Here is an 11,220-nt window from a genome sequence, read left to right as displayed (position 1 = left end):
CTGTTGTACCAATGATGTTAAGTGTCATTTTCTTAGTTTTTCATTTTGTAAATATACTGTTCTTGTAAAATTATAATACTGAATAAAGTGATTATTTTTTACAACCCCATTTAACATTTTTTGGAGATATTTCTGATTTTCAGAAGTTAATGTAAAATCAGGAAGCAAGATCTCTGATAACTCTGAGAACTGAGAACTCTGGACTGTTGATCCGCTTCACTGATGGTGCTTTGCCTTTAAACAGTGTGTGGGATAGTACGTTATTTCACATATGTATGCAAGACTGTTTCCTCAACAGTAAGACGTATGAAAGGAGCAGAAATAAATAATTTTTCTAATTAAAAAGAGAGAGAGAGAGAGCAAGAGAGAGAGAGAGAGAGAGAGAGAGAGAGAGAGAGTCTCACTGAGTTATTTAGCGCCTCACTTTTGCTGAAGCTGGCTTTGTACTTGTGATCCTCCTACCTTAGCCTCCTGAGCCACAGGGATTACAGGCATGCACCACCATACCCAGCTCCAAATTAAGCATTTTTAAGTGTGTAATTTTTTGACATTTGAAATATTCATAATATTATTCACCATTGTCTCCATCTAGTTTCTAAATATTTTCCTCATCCTAAAGGAAACTGCATCAATACCAGTCCAACTATAAATCTGCTTTATGTCCTTACATTTGGCTATTGACTCTAGTTTATATAAACTGAACCCTAAAATACATGACCTTTTGTGTTTTAGCTTCTTTTATTTAGCACAATGTTTCTGAGGTTTGCCCATGTTGTAGCATGTCTTCAGAATATTTCCTTTTTATGACTGAATAATATTCTGTTATATGTATATACCACATTTGGCTTATTATCCATGCCTCAGCTGATGGATATTTTGGGTTTTTTTAATACCTTTTGGCTGTTATGAATACTGCTGCTTTGAACAGACAGTTTAACCTATATGACAGCAGAATACATTCAATTCTTATTACACATAAAAAGCACAATTTTTCATATCTCTGGTTGTATACACAGTCTATTCACAACAATTCAAGTCTTCATACCTATACTTTGGATAATAATGATCATCACATTCACCATCATTAATAACCCCATGCCCCTCCCTTCCCCTCCAACCCCTCTGCCCTATCCAGAGTTCATCTATTCCTCCCATACTCCGCTCCCTATGCCACTATCTATCAGCCTTCTTATAACATTTGGCTTTTTGGGATTGGCTAACTTCATTTAGCATTATCTTCTCTAACTCCATCCATTTACCTGCAAATGCCATGATTTTATTCTCTTTTATTGCTGAATAATATTCCATTGTGTATATATACCACATTTTCTTTAACCAACAGATTAGATCACTTGGAAGAAAGAACGTCAGATAATGAAGACAAAGTATACAATCTGGAAAATAAAGTTGATCACATAGTGAAGAAACCATGAACAGAACATGCAAGAATGATGGGACAGCAACAAAAGACCAAATCTAAAAGTTCTTGGGATAGAGGAAGGCACAGAGTTTCAAACCAAAGGAATGCACAATCTCTTCAATGAGATAATATCAGAAAATTTCCCAAGCATGAAGAATTAGAAAACCAAATACAAGAGACTTGCAGGACACCAAATGTACAAAATTCAACAGATCTACCAAGGCATATTATAATGAAAATGCCTAGCATACAGAATAAGGGTAGAATCTTAAAAATCACGAGAGGAGTCAGATCACATATAGGGGAAGACCAATTCATATCTCAGCAGATTTTCAACCCAGACCCTCAAAGCCAGGAGACAGTGGAAAAACAACATATACCAAGCTCTGAAAGAAAATGGATGCAAACCAAGAATCTTATATCCAGCAAAACTAAACTTTAGACTTGATGATGAAATAAAAACTTTCCATGATAAGCAAAAGTTAGAAGTATACAAGTAGAAAGCCTGCACTATAGAACATCCTCAGCAAAATATTCCAAGAAGAGGAAATGAAAAACAATGATGAAAATCAGCAGAGGGAGGGATTACACTAAAGGAAAATCTAATCAAAGGAGAAACAAAGTCACATTAAATACCAAAAATAAACAAAAATGGCTGGGAATACAAATCATGTCTCAATAATAATCCTGAATGGCAATGGCCTAAACTCACCAATCAAAAGACATAGCCTGGCAGATTGAATAAAAAAAAGACCCAACAATATGCTGCCTCCAAGAGACTTATCTCATAGGAAAAGACATCCACAGACTGAAGGTGAAGGGTTGGGAAAAATCATACCACTCATGAGGACTGTGGAAGCAAGCAGGGTTTCTATCCTCATATCAAATAAAGTAGACTTTAAACTAAAGTCAATCAAAAAGAATAAAGGACCCTACATACGGCTCAAGGGAACCATACAACAAGACGACTTAACAATTATAAATATATATGCTCCAAACAATTGAGCATCTACGTTCAAACAAACTTCTCAAGTTCAAGAGCCAAACAGACCACAACACAATAATTTTGGCTGACTTTAACACACCTTTTCATCACTAGATAGATCTTCCAAACAAAAGCTGAATAAAGAAACTATAGAACTCAATAATACTTAGACTTAATTCACATATATAGAATATTTATTTCATCTTCAACGAGAATACATTTTCTTCTCAGCAGCACATGATTCTTCTCTAAAACAGAACATATACTATCCCACAAAGCAACTCATAGCAAATATAAAAAAGTTGAGATACTACCCTGCATTCCATCGGATCAAAATGGAATGAAATTAGAAATCAATGATAAAATCCATTTCACCACCTGGAGACTAAATAATATGCTACTGAATGATAAATGGGTTGTGAAAGACATCAAGGAGGAGATTAAAAATTTTTAGAGGTGAATGAGAACAAAGATACAACATATTGAAATCACTGGGATACTATGAAAACAGTTCTAAGAGGAAAGTTCATTGCATGGAGTTCATTCAATAAAAGAAGAAAAAGTCAATAAATAAATGACTTAACATTACATCTCAAAGCCCTAGAAAAAGAAGAATAAATCAACACCACAAGCAGCAGAAGACAGGAAATAATTAAAATCAGAGCTGAAATCAATGAAATTGAAACAAAAGAAACAATTGAAAAAATTGACAGATATCAAAACATAAAAAAGATCATGCACCACAATCAAGTGAGACTCATCCCAGGGAAGCAAGGTTGGTTCAACATATAGAAATCAATAAATGTAATTCATTACATCAATAGACTCAAAGATAAGAATCATATGATCACCTCAACAGATGCAGAAAAACACCCCTTTTATGTTCAAAACACTAGAAAAACTAGGGATAACAGGAACATATCTCAACATCATAAAGGCTATCTATGCTAAGCCTCAGGCCAACATCATTCTAAATGGAGAAAAATTGAAGGCATTCCCTTTAAAAACTGGAAGAAGACAGGGATGCCCTTTTTTTTTTTTTTTTTTTTTTACCATTTCTATTTAGCATAGTTCTTGAAACACTAGCCAGAGCAATTAGACAGATGGAAGAAATTAAAGGGATACACATAGGGAAAAGAAGAACTCAAATTGGTACTATTTGCTGATGATATGATTCTATACCTAGAAGACCCTAAAAGTTCCACTAGAAAACTTCTAGAACTAGTAAATAAATTCAGCAAAGTAGCAGGATATAAAATCAATATCCATAAATCAAAAGGCATTTCTGTATATCAGTGACAAATCATCAGAAAGGGAAACCAGGAAAACTACCCCATTTATAATAGTCTCAAAATATATATATATAATACTTGGGAATCAAATTAATGAAAGACGTAAAAGATCTATATAATGAAAATTACAGAACCCTAAAGAAGTCAAAGAAGACCTTAAAAATGAAAAGATCTACCTTGCTCTTTGATAGGCAGAATTAATATTATATAAATGACCATACTTCCAAAAGCACTATACAGATTTAATGCAATTCTGATCAAAATCCCAATGACATTCCTCATAGAAATAGAAAAAGCAATCATGAAATTCATCTGCAAAAATAAGAGATCCAGGATAGCTAAAGTAATCCTTAGCAGAAAGAATGAAGCAGGTGGCATCACTATACCAGAGTTTAAACTATACTATAGAGCAATAATAACAAAATCAGCATGGTATTGGCACCAAAACAGAGTGGTAGACCAATAGTACAGAACAGAGGACACAGAGACTAACCCACAAAATTACAATTATCTTATATTAGATAAAGGTGCCAAAAACATGCACTAGAGAAAAGATAGCCTCTTCAACAAATGGTGCTGGGAAAACTGGAAATCCATATGCAAGCAAATGAAATTAAACCCCTATCTCTCACCATGCACAAAACTCAACTCAAAATGGATCAAGGACTTAGGAATAAAACCAGAGACCCTGCATCTAATAGAAGAAAAAGTAGGCCCTAATCTCCATCATGTGGGAGTAGGCTCAAACTTCCTTAATAAGACTCCTATGGCGCAAGAATTAAAATCAAGAATCAATAAATGGGATGGACTCCCAACTAAAAAGTTTCTTCTCAGCAAAACAATCTGTGAGGTGAATAGAGAGCCTATATCTTGGGAGCAAATCTTTACCCCTCACACATCAGATACAACACTAATCTCTAAGGTATATAAGGGTATATAACTCAAAAAGCTAAGCACCAAAAAATCAAGTAACCCAATCAATAAATGGGTCAAGGACCTGAACAGACACTTCTCAGAAGAGAATATACAATCAATCAACAAGATGAAAAAATGTTCATCATCTCTAGCAATTTGAGAAATGCAAATCAAAACCACTCTAAGATTTCATCTCACCCCAGTCAGAATGGCAGCTACTATGAAGACAAACAACAAAAAGTGTTGACAAGGATGTGGGGGAAAAGGTACACTCATACATTGCTGGTGGGACTGCAAATTGGTGCTGCCAATAATGGAAAGCAGTATGGAAATTTCTTGGAAAATTGGGAATGGAACCACCATTTGACCCAACTATCCCTCTCCTCGATCTATACCCAAAGGACTTAAAAACAGCATACTACAGGGACACAGTCACATCAATGTTCAAAGCAGCATAATTCACAATAGCTAAACTGTGGAACCAACCTAGATGCCCTTCAATAGATAAAGGGATAAAAAAAAATTGTGGCATATATACACAATGGAATATTACTCAGCAATAAAAGAGAATAAAATCATGGCATTTGCAGGTAAATGGATGGAGTTAGAGAAGATAATGCTAAGTGAAGTTAGCCAATTCCAGAAAACCAAATGTCTAATGTTTTGATATAAGGAAGCTGATTCATATTGGGATAGGGAGAGGGAGCATAGGAGGAATAGCTGAACTCTAGATAGGGCAGAGGGGTTGGAGGGGAAGGGAGAGGACATGGGGTTATAAATGATGGTGGAATATGATGATCATTATTATTCAAAATACATGTATAAAGACACGAATTGGTGTGAATATACTTTGTATACAACCAGAGACATAAAAAATTGTACTCTATATGAGTAATAAGAATCGCAATGCATTCCTCTGTCACATATAAATTTAAAAAATAAATAAATACTTACTTAAAAGAATCATTAAGAAACTGCAGAAAAAATGAACATTTTAAAATAGTAAAACCAATTCTACATATACCAGGAATTGTAAATAATAACTATTAATAAATGTTAGAATTTATAAATAAATAATAGGATTTTATTTTTAAAATTTGAAATATATGCTATTTATAAGATAATTTATAAGTATGAAGAAAAACTGAAAGGGATGGAAAAAACTTTATCTGTTTCATTGTAACTGTATGAACTGGTAACTGAAATATTAATAAAAGGTAAAATAAGTTTAAAACAATATTATTTGGTTTAAAGAAAGTCACTATATAATGATGAAAATTTTGATCACTAGAAATATACAATAGCTCTAAACTTGTAGGACCTAATAAATTGCCTCAAAATATTAAAGGAAAAGTCATTAGGAAAAAAAAAAAAACAGAGAAAATGACAGATCAACCATTATAAGGAGAGATTTCAATATATAAATTTGTTGGCACTTCAGGCAAACAAAGTAATAAAGTTATAGAATAGTACAATGATTATCAACCTTAACCAAATAGATATATTTAAAATAGAAGTTACATATTCTTCTTAATTACATGGAGGTTATTCATAAAAGTTGACCATACATTAGGCCATAAAGTCTCAACCAACATCAAAGAGCTAATATCACATAGACTACATCATTGATCGCTATACAATTATATTAGAAGCCACTTTAAAAATGATAATTATCGGCCCAGTGGAAGATTTACAAATCCTGCAAGGAACCAGTCTGAGGTCTCATGGATAAAATACAGTCCTAAATGCACAACAATCTTCCACCAGGCAAAAAAAAAAAAAAAAAGTAGAAGCAATAGCAGCATGTACCATTATACCCAGGGGAATATTTGAATAAAAGAGGATAATGTTCTCTGCTGAATTAAAAAAATCATATATTGTCAACTCACACTTTAGAAATGAGGAAAATGATACTAGAGATAGAGTTTTATAACCAGGATTTGAACCCACACCACCTATTTACAGAATCTAGAAATTTAATAACTATTTTGAGATTCTGGTGGGCAATTAATAAATATTTGTCAAATGAGTAATAGTTTATCAGGCTTGTTTGAATACAGACCAGAATTGATTAAGTAAGAGAAAATAAACAGATTAATTTCCTCCCCCCCTTTACTCCTAAAGCACAGTTTTATTAGTAATATACAATGATCTAATCTAGGGGCACCAGTCAGTGTCTATAGCATATTAACAGTAGAAAAATCAATTAGTAGAGCAGAAAATTCAAATGAAGTGACCACAAAAACTAAAGAATAATACTTTTTGAGGCATGTTACTCTGACTTCATTTTTAGGATGACAAACTCCTTTTGAAACATCAGGTTAAATAGTTCAGCATAACATACATGGTCTTAAAAGGAAACTTCTTTAGGATATCTACTTACACTCTCATAAAAATATTGCCTTTAAATTTAAATTTATTTTCTTTAAAGTTAGTTTTCAAATAACAGGTTGAGATATGTTGATTTTTCTTTGCTTCAGAATTCCTTCTCTGCTTAAAAAAACAAAAAAGTGCTAGAAACCTTTAATTTGAGGAACTCAAAAGAAAACTGAATTTCCTTGAAACTCTTCACTATGTGGATATTATAAATTCTTGTATCCTGAGCAAATGGTGCGAGGGGTGGGGAATAACCAAAGGTTTCCAATAAAGTGTTTCTTTCATGTCTTAATACTTCTTTGGAAAAGTACTATAGTCAGTTAATTGCTCTTGATTACAAAAAGAAATCACTTTATAGAGAGGAATAAAAGCTACATACAGTAAGAATTGTAGTCTTTATTCAACAGCAGTATTGTGATAGAAGGTCGTGAAATAAAGGACACAATAAAATGCCAAAACATTCCTCCCATCCAATGGAAACATTATGGCCACTGTCCAACACCTCCCTATCTGTCCCACCTTGCCCCCCAGTCTCTGGTAACCACTATTCTCTGAACTCTCCACATCTAATTTTTTTTATTCCATATGTGAATGAGATCAGCTGGTATTTGTCTCTATGTACCTGGTTCATTTCACTTAATGTGCTCCAGGCTTTAGGTTCTCATAAATGATAGAACTTCATCATTTTTTACAGGTAAATCCTATTTCTTTGTTTATACATGTTTGTTTATACATTCATGTATAAACAATATTTATTTATGTATACATGTTTTTTTATCCATTCATCTGTTGATGGACAGTTGGGTTGATTCCACATGTTATCTATTGTGATAACATAGGTGTAACATATTTATTCTGCAATAAACAGGGGAGGCAGGTGTTTCTTTGAATACTGATTTGATCTCTTTTGGATAAAATGAATAGTGGGATTTGCTGGATAACGGTAGTTCTGCATTTATTCATTCATTTATTTTTCAGGAACTTCCATACTGTTTTCCCTAATGGCTATACTAATTTACATTCCTACTGAGTATGCGTTCCCTGTTTCTCCATGCTGTCATCAGCATTTATTTTTTTTACTTTGATATCAATTATTCTACCAGGTATGAAGTGCTATCTCATTGTGATTTGCATTTCCCTGGTGACTACTGATAGTGAACATTTTTTCATACACTTCCTGGTTTTTTGTAAAATGTCTACTCATGTCCTTTGCTCATTTTTTTTTTTCAATTGGGTTTTTTAACTATTGAGCAGTTTTAGTTCTTTATATATTTTGGATATTAGCTCCTTATCACAGGTATGATTTGCAATATATTCTTCCATTTTGTAGGCTGTCTTTTCACATTGTTGATAGTTTCCTTGACTATGCAGATGTATTTTACTTTAATGTTATCCCATTTGCCTATTTTATCTTTTGATGACTGGGCTTCTTGGGCACAAAAAATTTTTGCCCAGGTCAATATAATGGAGGTGTTCCTTTGTTTTCTTCTAGAACTTTCAGTTTCAAGTCTTACATTTAACTCTTCAATCCGTTTTGAGCTGATTTTTATATACAGTGTGACAGAGGTTTAGTTTCATTCTTTTGCATATGGATATCTAGTTCTCTCAGCACCATTTATGGAAAGCACTATCTTTTCTCTATTTTGTGTTCTTGTGGCTATTTATGTGAATACCATATTATTTAGATTACTACAGCTTTGTAGTCTATTTTGAAAATAGACTTTTTCCTTTGTGTTCAAGATTATTTTGCCTATTAGAGAGATGTTTACAGATCCAGAAGAATTTTAGGAAAGAGTTTTCTATTTCAGTGAAAAATGCCATTGGAATTTTGGTAAGAAATTGCATTGAATCTGTAGGTGACTTTGGGTGTATGAACAATTTTTATAATATTAGTTCTTCCAATCTATGAACACAGGATATCTTCCCATTTATTTGCATCTTCAATTACTTGAATAAATGCTTTAAATTAGTTTTCAGTATTCAGATCTTCTACTTCTGTGGTCAAACTTATTCCAAAGTGGGGTTTTTATTTTTTGGGTTATTTGTTTTGTTTTGTTTATAATATACTTAATTAAGGGTATAATTCAATGCTGTGAATTTTTACATGTTGATTTTGTATTATGCAACTCTATTGAGTTCATTATTCGTTTCAACAGGTTTTTGGTATCATCTTTACAGAAATTTCTATAAGATAATGTTGTCTGCAAACAGAGACAACTTCTTCCTTTCCAATTTGGATGTCTTTTATTTCCTTCTTTTGTGGAACTGTTCTGTAAATGTAAGAGGCAAGAGTAGTATCCTTATTTTGTTCTTTACCTTAAAGGAAAGGCTTTGAACTTTTCACCACTGAATATGGTGTCAACTATGGGCTCATCATAAATCACCTTTACAGAGTTGGGGTACATTCTTATCAGACCTAATTTGTTGAAAGTTTTTAACATGAAAGGATATTGAATTTTGTCATGTACCTATTCTGAACCTATTGAAATCATCATATGATTTTTGTCGTTCTGTTAAAGTGCTATATCATATTTATTGATTTGAATATGATGAATTCCAAGGATACAATCCACTTGATCACAAAGAGTGGTCCTTTTAATATGCAATGGAATTTGGTTTGCTAGCATTTTGTTGAGGATTTAAGCATGTACATTCATCAGGGAAATTGTTCTGTAATTCTCTTGTAGTGTCCTCTCTGACCTTGGTATCTGCATAATGCTGGTCTTATTCAATGAATTTGGAACATTCTCTCCTCTTCAGGTTTGTTTTTTAGGTTTGAGAAGGGATTTCATTAACTGTTTGGTAGAATTTAGCAGTGAAACCATCAGCTCATTGGCTTTTTTTTTTTTTTTTTTTTTTTTTTTTTTTGATGAGGCTAGTTTTGGGGGTTTTTTGTGTATGTGTTTGTTCCTAATTTTTTGTTTTCCTGATTCAATCTCCTTCCTCTTTATTGATCTGATCATATTTTCCATGTCTACATGATTTAGGCTTGGTAGATTGCATGTGTCTAGGAATTTATTGATTTATTCTGGATTATGCAATCTTCTGGCATATATTTGTTCACAGTAATGTTTTCATCCTTTGCATTTCTGTAGTATAAGTTGAAATGTCTCCTCTTTCATTTTTTATTTTCTCTGTGTGTATGTCTTCATTTTTGGTCTTAGTCTGCTAAAAAACAACTCTTTTCTTGATCATTTCTATTTTTTCTCTATTTTATTTATTTCTTCATAATCTTTATTATGTATTTCCTTCTAAGTTTGGGCTTAGTTTTTACTTTTTCCATTTTTTGATGGGAATCTACTCTTTTGATTTAGGCAGTTATTGTTATAAACTTCCCTCTTAGAACTGCTTTTGCTTAATCATGTGTTTCTATTTTCACTGTTAAGATATTTTAAATTCTCCTTTTAATTTCTTCTTTGATTCACTGACTCTTTAGGGCATACTGTTTAATTTCTATTTAATTGTGAATTTTCCAAAAATTCCTATTACCGATTTCTAGTCTCACACTATTGTGGCTGGAAAAGATACTTAATAAGATTTAATCTTCTTAAATTCATTAAAATTTGTTTTGTGGCCTAACATGATTCATACTGGAGAACCTTCCACCTAAGAAGAATGTTCTGTATTGGTTTGTTAGGATGATTTGATTTAAAGTATTATAAATCCAATATTTGATTTTCTTTCTAGATTATCTGTCCATTGTGAAAGTGGTATACTGAAAATTTCTAGTCTTACTGCATTGCAGTCTAAGGTAACTGAAGAAGGCATGTTGAAGGCCAAGATAGGCTGAAAGCTAGGCCAAAAGCTAGTCCTCTCACACCAAAAAACAAAGTTATAAATGACCAAAGAAATGTTCTTGAAGGAAATTTAAAATGCTACTCTGGGGAACATATGAAGGACAAGATAGTAGAAGAAACTTATTACTGACAGGGACAAAATGTGAATGGCTGAATAAAAGATCAAACCAGCCACAACATTACCTAATCCAGAGCAAGGCTCCAATTCTCTTCAATTATGTGAGAGCTGAGGCAGGCTTAGAAGAAAAGTTTGATGCTCAAAGAGGTCAGTTCATGAGGTTTCAGTCTGTTCAATGAAAGTTAAGATGAGGCAGCAAGGGGTTTTACAGAAGCTGCAGCAAGTTATCCAAAATGTTTATATAAGGTGATTATATGGTTACAGATTTCAATGTAGACAAAATAGCCTTGTACTGGAAAATATCATTTAGGACTTTC

General features: G+C 32.8%; 1 protein-coding gene across 1 annotated transcript in view; it reads right to left on the bottom strand.

The window, feature by feature from the left end:
* Arid2 (AT-rich interaction domain 2) overlaps window positions 1-11,220 on the bottom strand; it is a 176,771-nt gene that overhangs the window by 106,303 nt on the left and 59,248 nt on the right. The gene's annotated exons all lie outside the window — the stretch shown is intronic.

This window comes from Callospermophilus lateralis, chromosome 4 (assembly GCF_048772815.1).
Source record: "Callospermophilus lateralis isolate mCalLat2 chromosome 4, mCalLat2.hap1, whole genome shotgun sequence".
Taxonomy (NCBI): Eukaryota; Metazoa; Chordata; class Mammalia; order Rodentia; family Sciuridae; genus Callospermophilus; species Callospermophilus lateralis.
Note: the sequence above shows the minus strand (reverse complement) of the source record. Positions and strands in the feature narration are given on the sequence as shown.